A 22,470-nucleotide genomic window follows, 5' to 3' on the forward strand; every position below is an offset into this window, starting at 1 on the left:
ATATTTGCCTCACGTTTTTTCCCAACCTCTTCTCATCTCACAACCCTTCACTTCTGTCAGATGTTGATAATTTGCATTCTATTTTGATCACGATTAAGATTTCTAAACTGTGGTTGTTTCCAAGTTAAAAGCCGATAAATAGCTTTCAGGTTATTTTATCTGTGTGAATGCTGTGCGCTGAAAATCCAAGACGTGCACTGTGGTTGATTATATTTCCATCTGTGTAATTCCTAACTCATAATCCCTGTGTTAGTCAAAGGAGAATGTTGAGATCTATTCTTTTTTTTAAATTCCATCGTTGGTTTAAAACCGTGCCACATTTTGGTTTGCTAAAATTGTTTTCAGATTTCTTTTTGTTGTTGTTATTTTTAAATTCTTCTGATTGTTTTTTTCTTTTTCTTGTTGTGAGAAGAAACTTGTCTTTTTCACCACACCTGATATCTTTTGAATCCATTTCATTCTTCTAGAAGCCCATGAACTTCCTGTTTTAATTTGCTTATTCTAAATTACTTATTACTTATGCCATACAAAACTTACCCTGCCTTTTATATTTCTTGGATATTCTGATTGCCTTCAGTTTTCCATATATTCATTCCCTTTATTTGTCTTGAAGTTTTTCTAAACTGAATCTCCCTTTTTTCCCGGAAACCTACATCCTCAAGCCCTCAGGCTTTCTGTTCCAATCTGAGTGGGATTATGGCTCTGTAAACAGTATTTATTGCCAAATCAAGTGATATGCCACTGCTCTATTTTCTATCACTTTTTCCCCCCCAGATAACTGGTTATTCCCCTTTTTCTTCTGTTCACTTTTCCATGCACTTGTGGATAATTCTTTCCAATATATCAACATGTCTTTAAAATGCCTCACAATGCTAATTTCTCTGTGGGAAAATTCATCAGATAATCTCAGTGTTTTTATTTATCTTTTGGTTGGTTTGTTGTTTGCTTTTTGTTTATTGGTTTTCCTAGTAGTTTTCCTTCTAGGTTCCTCGTCTGCTTTAAGCGAGGTTATTTTGGGTCCCCCCACCTGGGGTTTTTGGACTGTTTGTCACTGTGGTATTTCTATTTGTTGTTGTTCTGTGTGCTTATACTACTTCTCTGATCTCTCTTTCTCAAAAGTTTTAGTCCTTATTTTGCTGAACCACATCCTTTCTAAGAAAAGGGGCAAGAATGGTATGCCTTATGAATTCTCACACGTAAAAATGCTTTATTCCACCTTCATGCTCAGTTGGTGGCTTGTCTGAGTATAGAGTTGTGAATTATAAATTACTTCAGGTTTTGCTTTAATATCTAGCGTTGCTGATGACAAGTCCACCCAGACTGATTCTTGTTCCTTTGTTTGTGACCTGTTTTTATTTACCATTGACATACTGTTTGTTTATTATTCAGGAGGCTTTTAGAATCTTCTACTGTTGCTGTCAGAACAACAGAACAATGCATCTGGTTGTGGGTCTTTTCATTTGTAGAAGCTCTTATTCTTGATTGTTCTTTATTTGTTGGATTCTGTTCTTGTTTTTATAGATGCAATATTTTCCCCAAGTCTCTTCAAGAATGCTAGAGTCTTTTATCATGTTGTGTTTTATTTTTCAGTTCTCTTCTTCTATCAGAATTATCTCTGTATCCTCTATGGTCAGTTTTTCTATTTGTTTACTGATGCTTTCTTGGTCATGGTATGGACTTTGCTTAACTGCTTTGATGAATCCTCGGGATGAGTTTGTACACACGAACCTGTAAGTAGAAAGGCTGAGGGAGCTCTGTGTATACAGATGGATCCGGTTGACTGATAGGCCTCATTGCCAGGTTGCGGAGGACCCCCTTCCCACCCCTCACAATATGCCACAGGCGGAGGACTCAGCTCTAGGACAGCAGCACCCACACTGGTAGCTTTGGTGCCCCAGGGAGCTTTTGCCCAATTTCCTTAGGGAAAGCACTCCTCGTTTTTACATAGGTGTCAACACTTGGTTTTGCTACTTGGTAGGTGGGAAGGTTCATATAAAGATCTTCAGTGAGACCTGTGCTCAGTTCCATTTCTCTCACTCTCTTGCTTGGTGTCTCTCAGTCTGGAGCCTCCCAGGAACCATGCTTGTTACTATTAGCAAGTTGGCACCCTCTTCAGTGGTTTCTCAGCCACTGCTTCCTCCTCACCTTGCGTAGTCAGCCCTTCCACATTTGTCCTCTAGAAATCTGGGGAAAGCTCTCTTTCACCAGTGCTTCCTCCCCAGTTCTGTTCATGGTGGTGGAGCTGTGCCTTCTCTTCTATGCCTTTCTGCTTTATCTCCTCTTGAACAGTTTCTTTCAGAGCAAATCTGATCTTATGTCTGTTACTGCTATTCATCTGCCCAAATACTCACACAGAGATCTTAGATGTCCTTAGTAAGCTAAAGTTCAGGGCCCATCCATGCCTGGGATTTAGGCCAGCAAGTATTCTTTGAGTGTATACTACAGTAGGGATCATGGGATGCATAAAGATATAAATGATACATTCCCAATCTCTCAATCTAGTGGGAAGCCCATAGCTTAGGTAAAGCCAGGCCCAGAATTATGGGGATTTTTAGACATTCTGTGTTTTGGTTGGAAGGAACCTCAAAGGCTTGCCAGGAACAAACCTGGCAATACTTCTCCAGGAATTGATACAGTGAAAAGCCACGTGACAGCTCATTCATTCTTCATAGATTTTAGGATTGTAAGGAACCATCCTAGAAGTTCATCAGATGCGTACCCTGCCTCAAGGGGAAGTAGGACATGGATCTAAATATTTCAGTATAGGAGATAAGACATGTATCTAAGTATCTCTTCAGTACAAGGCAAAATGAGATAAAAGGTATAAGAGGAATAAGATAAGATAAAGATAAAGGGATAAGATAAATGTAAAATGTTACAGAAATTTAAAGAGTGAAGAGGTGACTTCATGCAAGCGTGCATGTGGAATAAAGGAAATTAAAACAGACTCGTTGAAAGACAGCAGACTTAGACAACCTAGATGAAGGGGAGGAGAGGGCGTTACTCAGATGAGTCCAGGGTACAAGGAGAAATTTGTCTCGACTGGAGCCAGAATTTCCAAGATGCTCATCGTGTGTCATCATGAAGTGATACTCCTGCCTTAGAACGTTGCTTCATAATTGAAGCATAGGTTTTCTCTGACCACTCGTTGCTCAGTCGAGGGTCTTTATTCTTCCACCAATTTTTATATCTCAGAACCACAAAAATATAGCTCCTCCACTCCTGCCCTCCTGTTATTCCACCCAGGGAAGCCCCTGCCACATGAAGTCAGCTTCTCCTTTCCAGCCTCCTCTGGCAGATAGTGTCTGGTTTTCTTTGTTAAGATTTTTTCAGTGTGGTCCATTTTTAAGTCTTTATTGAATTTGTTACAATATTGCTTCTCTGTTTTATGGCTTGGGGTTGTTTTTTTTTTTTTTTTTTTGGCTTGTGGGATCCAAGCTCCCCGACCAGGGGTCGAACTTGTGCCCCCTGCATTGAAAGACAAAGTCTTCACCGTGATACCGCCAGGGAAATCCCAGGCAGAGAGTTTTGATCGACTCCCTCACCACCCACTTCAGCCCCCTCCTAACTCTCCTCTCTGCATTACAGAGGTTGGAAAGTTACGAGGTACATTTCTCAGACTCCTTGCCACTGAGATTCCACATCTTTCCTGGCTTCCACCTTAAAGACGTGAAAATAGCAGTGGCCACCGTGAGGTGTCAGCGAAACGCTGAGAGACCGGGTCTTCTGGTGGGCATGGGGTTGGGAACGTTCGGCTGTTGACGCGGAGCCCAGCTAAGACCGTAGGGCCAGTTCTTGTCCTGGTGTCACGTGACTGGCTGCTGCAGCGGCGCTGCCCGGCTGTCACCTTGTGTGGTCGGCCCTCTTGGTCCCAGTTATATGTCCTCCAGATCTGGTTTTCGGCTTGTGCTGAACATCTGGTGCTCCTTTTTTTCTTTTAAGCCCCCTTTGCCCAACCTAGCTAGAGTGACTGTTGTCATCAGCAACTAAAACCCCATTGATATGATCTGTCTTGACCTTCCAGCCACCCACCCTTGCTCCTTGAGGATTTGGGCGCTCAATCCCCAGTTCTCTCTTACTCTGCTTCCTGCCATCCTGCAGTGGGATGACCCATCCACCGTTCTAACTTCATCGTTTCTCCGTCTCCATGGCTACAGCCTGGCGGCGGTATATCCGGAGTGGAATCACCTGTAAAAGTTTCTCTGCCTCCTCTCATCCCTCTTCCCCACTCCACTCAGAGCGCCCTTCAGCCTCACCATCCCTCTCCTCTGACATGTCAGTGAAGCTTCCTTTCCCTGGAAGCCCCGACCGAACGAGTATTCATCTCAGCCACACTCCTGCCAGCACTCAAGTGTCTCACCATTTGGACTTACCTGTCCATTTGTTGCGGAGAAGGCAATGGCACCCCACTCTAGTACTCCTGCCTGGAAAATGTTCCAGGCTGGTATAGGCTCCCATCGCATACTTATTACTAAGGATATCATATGAGTTAATGCTTAGAAAGTTTGTACTATGTTCCTGGTGCTGTTCCAAGCACTTGATTAACAGTCCAAGTAGATGGGAACATTTAATGTCCACGTTGTACAGATGAAGAAACTGAAGCACAGAAAGGTTGAATGATTTGCCCAAGGCCACACAGCTAGTCAGTGGCTGAGCTGGGATTCAAACCATACCCTATCTGCATTCCCTTAGTCTGTTTTAAAGGATGCCAAGATACCTGTGCATCTTTATGTGGATATTAAAAACATTTTTTTGTATGTAACCATAAATGTGATTAGTATCTCAATGCTAATAACCACAACTTGTGGTTTCTAAAAGCTACATCCCATTAATGTATCTGCCAGCCTTCTTTTTTTTTTTTTTTTTTTAATGAAAAAACATCTTTTTTATCTCCCATGTTATTTCCTCACTGTGCATTCCAAATCTCAATTCTGTTGTGAAATCTGGTGTCATACTATCACAGATAAAACTTTGGGGCAGCTGTTGAATAGCTAGGGTAATGGATGTCCGATGCTACCTACTGAGTCCTCTTCTTTCAGTAGCAATCCTGTTACCCCCCAGTAGTGCATTCTCTTCTAAAGAAAGTCTGCCAACTAGGAAAGGATGTCAATTAGTACTTCCTTCCTCTACTATCTTCCAGGATAAGTCTAGTGCAGTAGGATCATTCTTTGGCTTCAAAACTCAGACCATGGAGACTTGAACGCCAGCTCAAGCATTAAGACCTGGGACAGGAGACAACCTCTCTAAGCTCTAGGGATTCCGTCTATAAAAGTGAGGGTAGCCCTGTTGTAAATTGCACATGAACAGATCGCCAGTGTATACTACCCTCTCCCGCCCCACCTCCCCCATCCAGACTTAATCCCAGCACATTACACTACCCTCTCCTCCCCAAACAAGCACATCACCCATCACCCATCACCACGCCCATAACAGCTCCAAAAATTTTAATAAAGAATTTATAGAAGGTTTCACACGGAGACAGAACAGGTTACAATGTAATTTGTACAAAGCAGATCTTCCCTTTAAATTAAAAATTTTTTTTAAAAGTGCTGCTTTGTCATCCACTACTCTTTCCCCGAAGCACCCTCAGGCTTCGTGGTCAGCCTCCTGGCCCATCCTGGCCCAGGCAGAATCTCTGCAGGTCCTCTGCCCTGCCAGACAGGTGTCGGGAAGCCTAAATTCCTGGAAGTCAAAGAGTATTCATTTAAAAGAGAAGCAGCAGCAGTATTTCACCCTGTTCAATTATTCCACGCAAAGCTTGACTTAGAGAGTTCATGGTTCCTTGACTTGTTTCCAAGAGTGAAGATGAGCGAGCGCTCCGCTCTGGTTTGGAATGCCTCCGGTCGCCGCTGCGCTCCTCAAAGGGAAATGTCATGCCTGTTTATGCCGGCTGTTCACAGTTCAGTTACTGGAAGCAGAAAGTCAGCACTGATACTAACAGCCTCCACCGCCAAGTTCTCTTATTTAGATTTCGGTTATCAGAGCTCCCGGTAGGCTTGTCATTGGGTTGGTTTCTCCCTCCTGCCAGAGAAACAAGGGTTTGTTTTCTGCCTCCAGATCACTTGCATTTATTTCCATTCCTTTCCTGGACATTTTCTCTCTCTCTCTCTCTCTCTCTCTCTCTCTCTCTCTCGGAAACATCATTTCAGGCTTTTCGTCAATTTGACTAATAATAGTCAACTTGATTATTGACTAGTGTGTGCTACAAGGAATACTTCCAACAGGGAAGATGTATTTTGTTGCAATAGGCTTGAACACGGCTATTGGTGGCTATTAATCACATATGAAATCACTTCTATCTGCATGGAGTTTATGGGCTTCCCAGATGGCACAGTGGTAAAGAATCAGCCTGCCAAATGCAGGGGACACAGAGATGTGGGTTCAGTCCTTGGGTAGGGAAGATCCTCTGGAGTACGAAATGGCAACCAGCTCCAATATTCTCACCTGGAAAATTCCACGAACAGAGGAGCCCGGTGGGCTGCAGTCCATGGGGTCGCAGAGAGTCGGATATGACTGAACACACACAGCACATACAGAGTTTATGGAGTTAATGCAAGGAGGTTAGGGAAGCCCCATGTTTTCCTAGAGTAATCATTTTATTGGCATCAGTGTCTGTACCTCTACTATTTGAGAAAATTTTTTAAATCTTAAAGTCTGATACCTGTCCCCCTCTCCGCCTTTCCTTTCATTTGCTCCCTACAGGGTGAACCTCACCCATCAGAACTAAAGAACTGTTTGGAAAGTTAAATGAAAATTCATCAGAGTCCGAGTATTTATTGCTTCCCGAGAAGGTTCTTCATTGTAGATCATCCAGGATCCAGTAATGAATGTGTACTGTCAGGGGCCAGGGATTTTGGGGGATGAATTTCCCAGGGTTTAATCATTTCATAAGGCCTCTGAGTGTGACTTTTTCCCCAATAATCTACTTATCTCAGTAATTTACCCCTCCTACTGCCTTGCAAGGAAAATGAGTCTCCCAGGTTGTTTGCATGATAAGTAGCTGGGAATTGTGCGAGCCTTTCAACAAGCAGCCCTGAGTTAATTGTAGCAGCCTGAGCTAATGGTTTCCCATGTTAGTTGGCAGGTTAAGTGAAGAAGAGGGCTTGAAAACACCCTTTATCACAAGTACCACGCATTTGAAAAGCTGCAATCTTAAAAAATGTTTGCTTCGTGGAAGATATTTTTCCCTTGCTGCGTAAATGGGTGAGAAAAATGTCCTTCCAAAGATAGGACTAGCAGTTTTGCAAATAGCTCTGGATGTGGGCTCCCTGGAGGGGTTGGGAGGTTTTTGTTTTTGTTTCTCCTAATGGATCATGCTAATTTACCCCCACCTCCTCTTCTTTTTTCAGTCAAGTCAGAAATTGAAGAATAACCTTGTTCATTGCAAGAAAAATCACTTGAAAAAAAAAAAAAACACTTCCTAATACTTTCTGGTTGTACTTTTTAAGGTATATTTCACATGCATCCTTGACATTGTTAGTAAAGTCACACACCATCCAGCAAGGACAAAATGGATTTTCTATTCAGGAAAAAAAGTTAGAATACAGTTTGCTTTGAGAGGAGGGGGCCAGGGGAGATTCTGCTGGGTATCCTCTGAAGGCAGAGGGGGCTGCATGCCCTTGTCGACTGAAGAGAGGCCCTGGAAGAGGGAAGAACCAGAAACTCCTGCTCTGCTTGGTCAGCGCCCTCCCATCCTTCAGATCTCCAGCTCACTCATCCTTCCTCTAGGAAGCCCTTCCTAATCGCCAGGCTGGGGAGTCTCATGTCCCCTAATCCTCAGGCTGGGGAGTCTCGTGTCCGTCTTTCTTTTATACCATTTTCACAGTTGTTGTTTAGTCACCAAGTCGTGTCTGACTCTTTGCAGCCCCATGGACTGTAGCCTTCCAGGCCTCTCTGCCCGTGGGATTTTCCAGGCCAGAATACTGGAGTCGGTTGCCATTTCCTCCTCCAGGGGATCTTCCCAACCCGGGGATGAAACCCTGCATTGGCAGGTGCATTCTTTACCATTGAGCCACCGAAGTCCATTCATTGTTGTAATTGCAGGGGGTTTTTTTGTATGGTCTTTTTCTCCTCAAAATTGTACCTCCTATGTGTACATAAGGATCCTGTCTGTCTTTCACATACCATTTTACGCTCAGTATCTAAATTCTCAAAAAATATTTCCTGCATGAATGGCTGGATGAATGAGAGTACAGTCGTTAGAGATACTTCAGTGAACACCATTAAGGTGAGTTCACAGGTTAACTGATGACCGTGTGGGAAGAATTTAAGAGACTTGTTAAGAGGAAGAGAGAAAGGAAGAAAAGAGTCACAAACCTCAAAAGCAGAAGGATACTTGGGAGCAAAAAAAGAATGTGTATGTGACATTCCCTGAATAAACTGGCCTTGGGATATAAAAAGGAGAAAAGAACAAATGTGAGTGGTCTAAGAAGCAGATGACTGAATAGATCAGCCAGGTTTCCAGCATAAAATAGATGGCATGTTCATCCGGGTGATTTCCAGGGAGTGTGGGCAGGGATGTGGGACCAGCTAAGAGATGCTGGGGCACCAGGGATCAGCCGCAGTGGGAAGCTATTACTCACTCCTGTCAACTCCCATCCCAAAGGAGCACAAGGGGAAAAACAGTGTTTCTGAAGCTGACTTAGAGCTAGAACCAGAGAAGAGGGCAGCAGACAGGACGTGTGGATATAAGGGGGTACAGAACCACAGTGCTGACACGAGAACAAATAAACCAGCCTTTCCCTCTCCTGACCTGGGATCCAGCCAGTGCCTCCATCGGCCAACCCAAAGGAAGCTAGAAAGCAGGAGAGCCCAGGGGATTTAGTGTGTGGAGATCAGCCATCTGTATCCCCAATCCAGAGTGCAGAGAAGAGGGGGAGAAAGATCGAGAGAGGCAAACGGAAAATAACCAGCCCAAGAGAGAACTGAGACTCATGGTTTTTTTGTTCATTTTGTTGATAATGGTAAGGATCTTTCTAAGTACGTAATTGAGGCTTCCCTGGTGGCTCAGTGGTAAAGAATCCACCGGCCACTACAGGAGATGTGGATTCGATCCCTGGGTCAGGAAGATCCCCCAGAGGAGGAAACGGCAACCTACTCCAGTGTTCTTGCCTGGGAAATCCCATGGACAGAGGAGCCTGATGGACTGCATACAGTCCATGGGGTTGCAAAGAGTCAGACACACACGACTGAGCAACTAAGCAACAGCAAATATGTAATTATATACTGTAGTGATACTGATTATTTAAGACTGGCAAATGAGTTGTTTTTAAAAGGCCAGTTTTTCCAAATACCTACCTGTAACTTTACTTTTTAACTTTTCAACTTGCTTTTTCTTTTGAATATATATTTTAATGAACAAGATGTACTCTGGAAATTTCACTCCTCTCCTGTCTGCTTCACTTCCTCATTCCCCACATAGTAACCACTTTTACCAAGCTTCTCATGTCTTCTCCTAGTGTGTCTTTTTTGCAGATTCAAGCAAATATGCATATATGTGTGTGTGTGTGTGTGTCATATCCCTACCCCCCACACTGTCTCCTGCACCGAGCACATACATTATTGTAGGTGTCGAAGGGTGTGTGATACAGCTGTAGGACAGACTCCCACATGCGCCAGTTTTGATCAATTTTGCCAGATTGCCCTCTGTAGGGGTCAGTCCTTCCATTGGTATTTTATGAAAATTTCTCCACAGCCTTGCTGAAAGTGTGTTGCTCAGCTTTTGGAATTTTGCCAATCTGGTGGATTGCGGGGAAAAATTCATTGCATTAGGTTGAACCAAGTGAAACTGCAATGTGTTTCGATCAGTAACATATGATTCTCAAAGCTCCTAGGACTCTTTCCCTTTGGACTGCAGGGTTCAGTTGTTCAGAGCGTGCACTAAACAAGTCTAAACCTCAAGGCTTGCCATTCATAGGCAGTCATCATAGATCTATTGGGGACAGCAGATTTATGGCGTGTTGTCATAGGAAGGAGCACTTGTTTCTAGCACACACAAAGTCACTGTTGGGTTAGTGGTGGGGTTACATCCTCCACTCCTTCATCTCTGCTTCGGCTTCATCTTTCCTGCCTCAGACTGGCTTTGTCTCCCTGGTGGAGAACATGACCACTGGCAGCCTCACATTCAAGTCCCCCTTGCCCTGTGGAAGGGTTGCTTCTTGAGAACAGTGAGGAAAGTCGTAGGGAGGTCTTCTTTCTGACCTGGCTCTGGAATCTTGTATCTATCCCAAAACATGGGTTATTATGTTCAACTTAGCCTGTGGTCCAGGGCACAGGCTGGCTGTTTCCTCTGAAGAGTGTGGAGGTTGGTTGGGGTGACAATTGCTAGGCAGGAAAAATTACAGCTACAGACAGGGAAGATTTGATTAAGTGTAGGAATATGCTATAGTCCTAGATCGGCTGGCTTCAGTTAAATTGCAGAGATGTAACTTTTTCCCCAAGTTGATATATAAATTTCACATAATCTGATTCCGAATTCCAAAGGGAGTTTTGGGGGGTTACTTGACATCATGATTTTAAAGTTCATCTGGAAAAACAGACATACGTGGTGAGAATAGCTAGGAAACTTTTTGCCCAGTGAAAAGGAATCAGCTTAATTTGTACTATTTTCATCAGTATTATTTTATCATCTATCCTGGGCTTAAAATATGATCCAGTGTTGACACCAAATTTTTTAAGCTTTCCTCCCTGAACAATTTTTATATAACCCAAGGAACTCTGAATTAGGTATCCAGAGATCTAATATCTGATATTCTTACATCACTCAAATTATTCTGTGTATCCGCTGTGCGCAAGATGCTGCAGAGTTACATTAGATGCAGAAGCAGACTCCCTTCCCATTCATCACTCCTTCTACATTAGTCTTTTCCAGCCAAAGATGGGTAACAGACATTTTAAGTTTGTCTTTCCTACATATGATTCAGGGAATACGTTTGCCAAAATGAAAAGAGCAGAAAGAAATGCAAAAGATCCGAGCTGCAATTACACAGACACAAAAAATCTTGGCGAGGACTCCCCTGGTGGTCCAGTGGCTAAGATTCCACGCTCCCAATGCAGAGAGCCTGGGCTGGATCCCTGGTCAGGGAAGTAGATCCTGCATGCCTCAACTGAAGATCGCGTGCCACACCTAAGACCTGGTGCAGCTAAATAAATAAAAATAAAAATATTTCATTAAAAAAAGCTTCTTTGGTTGGTGAAGAGCTTTAGCTCCTGCACACTGTTGAGGGGGATGGTGGATAACATGCATTTTAAACATAAGGATATCTGTGGAATAACAGTAAGAAAATTGCAGTTGTGCAGAATTTTCCAAAATGCCGGAGCTGACTTGAGCAGGAAAGCATGCATTGACTGCCTAGCCAAAGGAGGGACAAAGGAGGGGAGAGGAAACATCGGTTCAAAGAATGTTTGCCTGGGAAATAAATGCCGGTCAGAAAAACTGACATTTGTGATTCTGTTTTGCGTTTACAAATGGCACTCTTCTTGGGAAAGTAAACCCATGATTGAAAAAGAAAGCGGATGTGTAATGCATGAAAATGCCTTTGTAAATACACGTCAGGTCTCATTTCTTTGGCTTTTGAAGCAACTGGGGGCTTTTTCAACTCTGGAAATTTGTTAAAAAAAAAAAAGTAGGCAGGATAAATGTTTGTCTTCTGTGATGTATGTTCATACCATACCCAGGTTCAAAGTTCTTAACGAGATAACCGCTTCGGGTTCTCTTCATCTCCAGGTGCTGGCAACATTAACTGATAGAGACAAACCTGAACTTAAAAGTAAAGAAGTTTACATTACATTCAGAGAAACAGAGAACTTGAAAGGAGGGCTTCTAGAAAGAAGTCACCGTGCTCCACTGACTGGAGGCACAAGTCGTGTAATCAGCGTTCGATAGTGCTAAGAATGAACGCGGAAACGGGCAGTCCCCTCCTCCCTCCACATCCTGGGGGTTTCGCAGCTCAAACTCAGTCCCCCAGTTGGCTTTGTACAGGAAGGGCAGATATGGTAAGATTCTGCATTTCTAAGGAACATATGTTTGGAATTAATCAAACCACATTTGCCCTAGCTGAAGCTGGAGTTCAGGAAAACGTGGACAACCCTGGTGAGATCTGAATTCAGGAGGAGAGGTCATGGGGCCCGTGCTAAAACCCACGTTGGAGAAAGCTCATCCCGGCCACCAGGGCACCTGAAGCCCCAGAGCAGATGTGAACCCAATCTGGCCTCAGACGGCCAACCCCCAGGCCAAAGGGAAGCGACCTTCTTCAGCTAACGGGGAGGGAATGAAAGTGAGAGAGAGCCCGCGAAACACCGACCAGAGAAAAACCAGGTGGGGAGGTGAGCCCATCTGGCTAATTGGTCACAGGCTGTAAATCCACCCCACCCCCGCACCCTCCACGAGCATCTTTCTTTTAAGCCACATCTGCTGTGGCTCATGAGAAGGACCTAGGTCTTCAGAAGAGAGGCAGAAGGACATTTGCAGGGGTGGATGCCCCTCAGTTTTGGGGGGCTTTTCAGTTGGTTTGTTTGTTTTCCAACATTTATTTGTTTGGCAGCATCGGGTCTTAGTTGTGGCTCACGGGATCTCTGTCGCGGGGCTGAGACTTAATTGCCCCGCGGCATGCAGGATCTTAGTTCCCTGACCAGGGACCAACCTGTCCCTGGTACCCTTACCCTTCTTACGTGGCTAAGAAGTCACATATGCTAAAATCAGAAGGGTTTTTCCTCTTCCTCTCTCAGGTACCAAGGAAGCTTTTCCAAGCCTATTTCATTGCCTCCTTCAGCCCTGCTTTAAAACGACAAGCTTGTCTGGCATTTTAAGTAGATGAAGAATCTCTCCATTAAACTGAAGTGGCAGGCAGGGTGGCAGGAATGAGATACATCCATCCTTCAGAAGTGTTTTGTCATTAAATCCTCACACCCACCCAATGCGACAGACACTATCATTATCCCCACTTACAAGCTGGAACAATTAGGAAATTCATTGAGTTCTTGACCACTTGTGTGCTCCTCTGTAAGTGTGTTATGCTTCAGCAAAATTTACGTTTAAGAAAATGAGGCCATTTCAGCCCCAAGAAGTGAAGTAGCGGGCCCCCCAAGGTCACCTAACTGGTATTAACCCTGATGTGAGGGTTCAGCCGTCACCTCCATGTCACTATAGAGTCCATGCCACACATTTCACGGTAAATAGTTCACATAAGTACCTGTATTTGCAAGCTCTTACACAGCTAATCCTTCATTTTGTCACTTCTTCATTATCTAAGAAATGTCTCTTCTTTCAAGGGGTTCAGAGTCTGGTAGGGGCAGACAGACGTTTTTTTTTTAAGTCAATAAAGTGTTACAGGGTTCTAAGATATAATCTCTTTATGGAAGGGGCGCGTCAAGGAGGAAGTGGCCAGGGTAGAAGAGAATGACCTCACGGAAGAGGTTACTTGGAGTGTTGAAAGATGAATAAGAGGGTCGGGGGTAGCAAGGTCAAGGCTCCCATGGTCGGTCTGCTTGGGCTGCCATAACAAAGGGCTGCAGACCGACTGGCTTTAGGCAACAAGAATGTATTGTCTCGTGCTTGTGGAGAAAGGAGGTCCAAGGTCACGGTGCCAGCAGAGGTGGCCTCTGGGAGACCTGTCTCCTGGAGTTGCATATGGCTGCCTTCTTTGCTGTGACCTCACATGGCCTGTCCTCTGTGGGTGCGCAGAAAGAGAGAGAGAGCAAAGTCCTCTTCTAAGGACATCAGTTCACTTCAGTCCCTCAGTCATGTCCGACTCTTTGCGACCCTATGGACTGCAGCACACCAGGCTTCCCTGTCCTTCCTATGTCTAAGGACCTATCGGATTAGGTCCCCAGCTATGTATGACCTCACTTAACCTTCCAATTGGTTGGTTGTTGTTCAGTCATTCAGTCATGTCCGACCCCACAGACTGTAGCACACCAGGCTTTCCTGTCCATCACCAACTCCCAGAGTTTGCTCAAACTCAAGTCCATTGAGTTGATGATGCCATCCAGCCATCTCATCTTCTGTCGTCCCCTTCTCCTCCTGCCTTCAATCTTTCCCAGCATCAGGGTCTTTTCCAGTGAGTTGGCTTTTCACATCAGGTGGCCAAAGTACTGGAGCTTCAGCTTCAGCATGAGTCCTTCCAATGAATATCCAGGGTTGATTTCCTTTAAGACTGACTGGTTTGATCTCCTTGCAGTCTGAGGGACTCTTGAGAGTCAAGCTATCAGACATGCACGTTTGGTTCCACTGTCTGTCAGATTATTTTCATCTGCCTTGAAAATAGTCTCCAGGCATCTGACTTGCCAGCCAGGTAGAAGGCCCATGCTTAGGGAGAGGGTCGGCGGCCATGACCTTTTAATACCTAGCCGTGTCTGAGGACTTAGCACAGTAGCTGAGGAGCATATTCTGAAAAAAGAGCCCAAGGATGGCCAGCTCAGAAGGAAAGTCTGCCTTTTTCAAACCAGCCTGCGGTAGTTAGGCGAGATGATGTTACAGCCCTGGTCAGCCGAAGCCAGCAGTGAGAGCTGCGTTCCCAAGGGGCTCAGTGCGCAAGTGAAAAGGGGGGAGCTCTCTTTCGGGGGGTGGTGAAAGGAGGAAACCTCATCCTACAGGCCTCACTGGAGCTGTCTTTTGCAGGTAGCTCGCGAAACCTCTGAGTGCTTTTTTTCCTCTTTATTTTGTCTGCCATATGATTATTTTCTGAAATCTGTGTCTTGTTATGAAAGAGACAAGTCGAATAAACAGATTCTATTTTCGTCCAGAGCCGTGGCTCCTCCAGGCGTTCCAAGTCTGAACCAGGAGGAGCCCTTTGGGTCCTGCGCGCCTGTTAGTCTCTCTCCGGCCACACGGTGGCGACACACCTAAGCCACAGGGGTGGGTCTCAAAGCCCACGAACAGGGAAGTCCCGGCGCCCTGCACCAAGGTTGGGAGTGTGTCACTGACTTTCTCTTGCCCTCATAAGAGGCAGGTTCAGTGTCCACTCACTTGTCATGTTTTTCCTTTGACCACAAAGAGGAGTTGCCCAGTGGACGGTGGGCAGCATCCATGCCCCTCTGGCCTGGTCCTCCTGATTCACACAGCTTCTGCCCGCAGCTCTAAGTCCTGTTCCCAGATTCGAGTTCTGGTCCGCTTAGCTGCATCCAGCCTGCACTCCGGAACACACAGACATGTGAGGAGAACAGCCCTGCTTCCCCTTAGTTCAACTAAGGCAAGGCTGGAGGATTGCAGTGAGAACTATTGCTTGGAAATAGCAGCAGAATATACACAACAGGTTAAATTAGATGGATAAGTTCACAGAGATTGGCTTGCAGACCAAGACTTGGGGATAAAATAGCAAAACAGTGAGCAGTGAAGACCAGCTGGCAAGGCCTGTGGACCATCCAAAGCCACCTCAGGATCCGAGGATCTTGTAGGGCAAACTTAAAAATAGCCCAGCTTCTGTCCCTGGGTAGATTTTATTTATAATTTGTAACCTCTGTGTCATGAAGAGGTGGAGTAGCTTACAATAAGTCAGGGTGCGCATTGTGTAAAGTCTCAAAGCTGCTAAAGGAAGAAATTTAAATCGAATTTACAAGAATGTATGTAGAATTTATCAAACCAATAAACTGAGACCACATTGAAAGTGAAAGTTGCTCAGTCGTGTCTGACTCTTTGTGACCCCATGGACTCTACACAGTCCATGGAATTGTCCAGGCCAGGGTACTGGAGTGGGTAGCCATTCCCTTCTCCATCTTCCCAGCCCAGGGATCGAACTCAGGTCTCCCGCATTGCAAGCAGAGCCTTGCCAGCTGAGCCGCCAGGGACGCCCATATTGGAGCCTTAAGTTTAGCACCAAGACTAGAATCCAGGGAAACATAACACAACAAGGGAGACAGGATATGTGACACAAGACACCATCTAATAGGAAAGAAACAAACTTTTTCCCAAGAAAGGCAGTCTTGCTCCTGGTACCAAATATTTATCACTGTAACTGGAGCATATAATTCAACAGTGATTTTATAGAGCTCACAGCTCTTCCATTTGTTTGATAGCAATATGTGTTTGGGTTGATACTCCATTTAGATCTGATGAAATCCCTGCCTTCCCGGAATTTGTCTCCACACCCACCATGCTGTGTAACATCCCCTTCTTATTTATTTATTTGGCTGCGTCAGTGGGATTAGTTGTGGCACGTGGGATCTTGGTTGCGGTGCCGGGACTCCCTAGCTGTGGCTCACAGGCTCCAGAGTGGGAGGACTCAGTAACTGCTCTACAGCAGGTGGGATCTTAGTCCCCTGACCAGGGATCAAACCCGCCACCCCTGCATTGCAAGTCTTGCACCTCCCAGGAAGGCTTAGCACAGCCTGACAAGAAGGGTATGTTTTCTGGACTGTTGCCCATCTCTCCTTTCCCAAATGGGAGCTTTTGGTGGCATGGTCAAGGTGTTGATCTACAAGCGTATATATGTTGGGCATATGGGAGGTGATTAATTACGAATCATAATATAGAGAACCATGTGTGGCCTGGATTGAGAAGATGGCCATCCACCGGAAATCCAGGACTTAACAGAGCAGAGCTTCCATGACCATTCCTCATGATGCGAGGTTTCTCTGCCTTTGGGGAGGAGGTGAATGCAGTTTGGTTTGCACTTGGGAGAGCTGTATTAGGATGCGTGTGTTGTTAGGTTATTGTAGTTTTACACAGGTGTGTGGATCTGTGTGCCCAGACACACCTAGGCTCGCTGGGCAGCCCAGGGGAGGCTGTCATGGGCCTGTGCGTCTCTTCTCTGGAGCCCAATACTGTGTTTATTCCATGTGGTCCCTGTTCCGGCCACACCTGCCCTCGCTTCCTGTGCCAAGCCATAGTGGTAGGCATTTAACCCGGACCCCAGTCTGGTGATGAGTCAGAATAACACCTAAGCATGGTTTACAAAGACAGTGGTCCAGGGTGCCTTTCCCAACAGAAAAGGGAGACCAGCCATTACCTGCCCTGCTAGCCCTCCCAGTCCAAAAGGGAAGTCCCCTCTCTCCCCTGTTTCTTCTCTTTTGCTCCTTGTTTCTAAATAACGTGCTTGTACTAATACCGCTCGATTGGATTGCAGTTCTGGGTGTTGCCTGTGAGCTTCCTGCTGTGGAAGACGTTGCACTTAGACTTGTCCTCTGTGCCAGCAACAGCATTAATCACAGCGTCAGTTAAATCAGTACTCAGCGTTTTCATCTCAGCTGTATTAAATTGTTTTTTGGTGGTGATGCCAGGGAGCAAACTCAGAATGTATTAATGTTTTTAGCTGAACCATGTAGCTTACTATAATCAGATTTCCTTTCTTACACACTGTTTCATTCTACCTAAACTTACTGTTAGTTTTTCCTCCTTTGCTGTTCATAATGCTTGCCCTAAATTACTTCAGCGCTGAGAAATCCCTATGGATATGGTGAAAAGCACATCAAATGACCTGTCTTTTTAATGTTTTCCTTGGGGCTCAGCCCTTTTGTAGCCGAAGAATATCTTTATGCTGCTCCTTGCAGTTGAGCGATTGACCACATCTACAGAACTTTAGGTTGGAGGCAGTTTGTGACTGGAATTTTGTAGGCGTTTTTCATTGTCTATCTTTCCTTGTTGATTCTTGAGCCAGGTTGACCACTGAACTTGGTCACGTGCCCTGTTTTGCTCTCAAGAACTTCCCTTTGGCCTGAGTCATCTAGATGTCACGTGGAAGGCCTTCCAGTACAGTCTCCGCTTGTCCAGCACTGTTGTGTTGGGTACTCGGCCGACCCTTCAGTCTGGAATTCATGCCTTCACTTCTGGGCATTTTTCATTATATTAAAGTCTTGATAATTACCCCCTTGGTTTTTTTCTTTTCTCTTTCCTTCTGGTACATTCATTAGATGGAAAATGGGCTTTCTCATTTCCTTATTATCAGGTTGGTCAAGAAGTTTGTTAGCGTTTTTCATAAACTATGAAAACCCAAATGAATTTTTACACCAACTCAGTATTTTCCTCTCCTCTTTTTCCTTTCTTTGCTTTTTGTTCATCTTGGGAACGTTTCTTCAAAACTTTCTCCTGAAATTTCTTTTTTGCTGCTGTTTTTTAAACTCTCAAGTTCTCCGATTTCTTAGATGTTACTACTGTGTCCTAGTGTTACAGATACAAAGCATTTTATGCTTCTGAGCATATTAATTATTGTTTCTTTGCTGTTTTCTTCTGTTCTTTGCATTGTATCTTTTTATTGAATTCTTTTTTCTGATTTTTTGGGGGGGAGTATGTTTGGAGTCTCATTTTTCCCTTTGGTCAGGTATCTAGTGATTCTTGTCTACCCATTAATATTTAAGAATGAAGCACTAAAGAGACATCTGATAGTTTTATATGCGTGGGTGGGGCGTGTAGAGTTGTCGGTCTCACAGGAGATTATCAGACAGGGAGCGGGGTCCCCACATGCTGGCGTCTGTAGGTCTTTTCTCGTTGGTTAGTCCCTTTCTGCTGAGAAGGGGCCCTGTGGTCTCCTGCCTGGTGAATAGAGGCTTAGCTATTAGTGTCGGGGAGCCTAATACTGGGGAGGCCGCGTGCTCTCCCCCTCCCATGTGAAAATATGTATTTATCTTCTGCTTTCAGCCTCTCAACTCCTCTCTTCCTCCTCCTGCACCTGTTGCCTCATGCTCAGAATCCTCATCCTCTCGTCCCATTCCTCCACTGGCCCTCTTTCCCAAGAGGATAGTGCAGAGGTTGGTTGTGCAGGGTGATGGAGGGATGCAAGGTAGAGTAGGTCCTCGCGTAATCTTTGACCAGCCCCGCTGTTTTTGGCTCTGTCTTCAGGAGTACCTGGTACTACCATCCCTAGCCTTGAGAGGCATCCAGCCCCATAGCCAATGTCCTCTTCCCACCCCCATCCCTACTCACTTGTTTGTTTCAGCATCTCCTCTCAGTCCTTCATCACTTGCCTGTGTGCTTTCCGTCATCCAACATTGTGTTGATACATCTGATTGGATGTCATTTTCTCCCTTATTATTTTGGATCACGGGTTCATGCCATTTCTCCACCTGGAGATGGAGTCCTGGGGCAGGGCAGAGGTAGCTGTGAGTTTGGCCGCGTTTAACGGAACCAGCCCATTGCATACCTTGTACCCTCCAGTCTTCCTAACAGTCCCTGCTGTAGGTAGAAGTACTCCCCTACCGCAGATAAGGAACCGGGAGTCCCCCGCCCCCACCCAGAGGCAAGGCCCTTTGTCAGGGTCACTAGCTAATCAGTCACAGAGCCAAGACTTGGACCCAGGTGTGTCTCTGAAACTCACACTCTTCCAGCCACATCACACTTCTGATTCTCCAGGGCTGCTCAAGGATCCCTTCTTAGCATACTGCACTATATCCATCAGGACCACATACCACAGGCAGTCCCAAGGGGCCATGTCGTTCAGCTCACGGGCCTTTTCTCCCCCTTCTTCCCTTTGTTTCCTGAAGCAATTATTTCTCTATTTCATTTAAAGACCTGGCCTCTGCAGCTGCTGCAGACAGCTTAGCGTTGTCTCAAGGTTGAAGACGAGAACCAAGCCGTGAGCTTACGAGCCATCAAACTTGAAAGATGTATTGAGGTGAAATACCACTGCAAAGCCTCCCCACCAAACCTTTTCTTTTTTCCCCTTAAGTGCCTTTTTTCTTTCCAAAATGAAAAAAGAACCATTTGTACTATACATGCATAATAAAATCCCTCCAGCTCACACACATAAAAATGTTCGGTTCTGGCGCTGCTCAAGACAAGATTTTTTTGGTAACTGCCCACCCCACCCCAACACAGCAGACAGTATAGTCTTCCGAAGCCAAAATAATTGCGTGTCTTACAGCAATACTTTGAGTCAAAGATCAGCGTATGTGTGTGGGCTGAAACACGTGCCTTTCCTTCTCCCCTCCAGAGAAGAATCCTGTCAAATAACATTGTTTTCATACCGAATATTTAAGTTGCAAATGTGAGCCATGTGGGCAGGGGTTTGAAATCAAGACAACTAAACTGTGAAGTGCTTATGGAGTTCAGCATTTGCAAGAAACATAGTCTGACTTCACGGGGAAGCATGTAAGAGGCGTTTTTCATCCCCTGTATGATCTTGCTTTATTTTTTCCCTTCTTCCTAGCCTTCCCAAGTCCGGTATTTCCCTTGGCATTCTCCAAGAGGTCCGTATAGTTATTGGCAAATGTGAGGCGCAGTGATGCGAGGCTTCCAGAAGTTTGTTGCAGCTTTTTCAGCACTGAGCAAATCAGTCACTTTTGAAGGGAAAATGTGAAGGTATTGTTTGTGTTTAAAGTGTTTGTTTTTCTAAGCACAAGTGCCTTAGCAACTGTATGTGAAGACAGGTTTATTTGAGCAGAATTTGTAGTAAACAGGGTGTGTGGTTATGACCCGGCAATGGTACACCGAAGTGTCTCATTTGCGATTTGCAGGCATGCTATAACCAGGCCGTGGCCTTTCCCAGAGACAGTTTGCCGCTCCGTGTGTTTCCCAAAGGTGATTCTTGCTTCAGAGGACCAGAGGTCCACCCATAGGTGTCCTAGATCTGCCCCATATAGGGTCAGGCCCTGTGGCCCACAGGGCTTTGGACTGAGCCCTGGCCTCCTGGAGGCAGGCCTTTGAGAAACAGCCCATCCAATGTAAATCCAGGAAGCAGTTGGGCCTGGGAAGACCAAGATGTCCCCGATTCCCCCCTTTGGATTATGACTTTATTTATTTTTTCTTGGCCATACCACATGGCCTGTGGGATGTCAGTTCCCTGACCAGGGATCAAACTGGCACCCCCTGCATTGGAAGCTCAGAGTCTTAACCACGGGACTGCCAGGCAAGTCCCCTGGATCATGACTTCAGTTTTTCCTGATTCTGTTGTTTTAAGTCAAGTTTGGCCGCTTATCAACAACCCAAGAGATGTTTCCTACAACCCAGGTGTCACCTGAGGCACTCATTAAAAATGCAGATTCCCCAGGGGCTTCCCTGGTGGCTGAATGGTAAAGAATCTACCTGCCAATGCAGGAGACACCCATTCAATCCCTGATCCAGGAAGATCCCACGTGCCTAGGGGCAACTAAGCCCTTGCGGCACAACTGTGGAGCCCGGAAGCTGCAACTGCTGAAGCCCACGTGCCCTAGAGCCCATGCTCCGCAACAAGAGAAGCCGTGGCTGTGAGAAGCCCGTGCACCACAACGAAGAGTAGCCCCTGCTTGCAACAACTAGGGAAAGATTGTGCTTCAACAAAAGACCTAGCACAGCCAAAACAAAAAGGTAAATAACATTATTTTTTAAAATGCAGATTCCCGAGTCCAGCCCCAGGCTTTACTGAAGCTGGCTCTCCGGCTCCTGAGGCCTGGAAATCAACCTTTCCCTCCTAGCTCCAATGACTTCCCCGCGTGTCCGGCCCCAGTCCCTGCCCCCATCCCCCCTGTCACCCCCGTACCCCGTGCTTAGGCAAATCATATTATCCAGGACCATATGTTTTTCTTGTTGATAAGGATCACATGATGCTATTATTAAAAATACAGATTCTTGGGCCACATCCCAGAACCACTGAATCAGGATTTCAGGGGTGGAAGGGAAGGGTGACTGAGAAGCAAGGAGCGTGGAACCTAGTATTCCAGAAAACTTCAGATCCTAAGGTTGCCTGCTGGAAGCCATCAGAGGGAAGAAACCAAGCCTCATTCGTGCCTTTGAAAGACTTTGCATATATTAATTAAAACATAAAACCAGTGCGGGGGATTCCCTGGAGGTCCAGTGGTTAGGACTTGACACTTTCACTGTCAAGGTCCAGGTTCAATCCCTGATTGGGGAACTAAGATTCTGCAAGCCACACAGCTCAGCAGCAAAAAAAAAAGAAAGAAAGAAAGGTGAATGACCAAGGATAACCCAGGTAACCAGGGTCTTTGGGCCCCTGACAAATCACATCAGAACTTCTCATAAGTTACTTTTACCTGTTTCATTCCTCACAACTTTTGAAGCTTTCTAATTCTGCTAAGTTGAAGTCAGAATATAAAATCGGTCCTGATTCTGCTGGTTAAAAAATTAGCGCTGGTGGTTTAGTCACTAATTCGTGTCCAACACTTGCGACCCATGGATAGTAGCCTGCCAGGCTCCTCGCTCCATGGTATTTCCCAGGCGAAAATACTGGTGTGGACAGCCATTTCCTATTCTAGGGGATCTTCCCAACCCAGGGATCAAACCTGGGTTTCCCGCATTGCAGGCAGATTTTTTTACCTACCGAGTGAGCCACCAGGGAAGCCCTAATTAAAAAGTTAGAGACCCTTATTAAAAAGTTAAAGGCAACTTTAAATTTATTTTCTTTTCACTAATTATTTCCAAAAGTACATTTCATTTGCCTTGATTCATCAAAAGCAAGTGTTGGTTTTTATGCTTTTGAAGGAAAAAAAATTTTAACACCCATCATTTCTTGTATCATTTGAAGTTTTCAACTCCATCTTTATGTAAACCATGAGCTTCTAAGATCCAAAAACCGTGTACCGTTTGTCTCTGTGGCACCTGTGTGCAGA

General features: G+C 45.3%; 1 protein-coding gene and 1 non-coding gene across 9 annotated transcripts in view; both read left to right on the forward strand.

Annotated features, from left to right (window-relative positions):
• Positions 1–22,470, forward strand: part of STX8 (syntaxin 8) — a 209,172-nt gene that overhangs the window by 158,890 nt on the left and 27,812 nt on the right. The window lies entirely within an intron of this gene.
• On the forward strand, positions 21,684–21,755 carry TRNAE-UUC (transfer RNA glutamic acid (anticodon UUC)). The gene has a single exon. It is a non-coding gene; the product is annotated as a tRNA-Glu (tRNA).

The sequence above is a fragment of the Bubalus kerabau genome, chromosome 4 (genome assembly GCF_029407905.1).
Source record: "Bubalus kerabau isolate K-KA32 ecotype Philippines breed swamp buffalo chromosome 4, PCC_UOA_SB_1v2, whole genome shotgun sequence".
NCBI classification, from domain to species: Eukaryota; Metazoa; Chordata; class Mammalia; order Artiodactyla; family Bovidae; genus Bubalus; species Bubalus kerabau.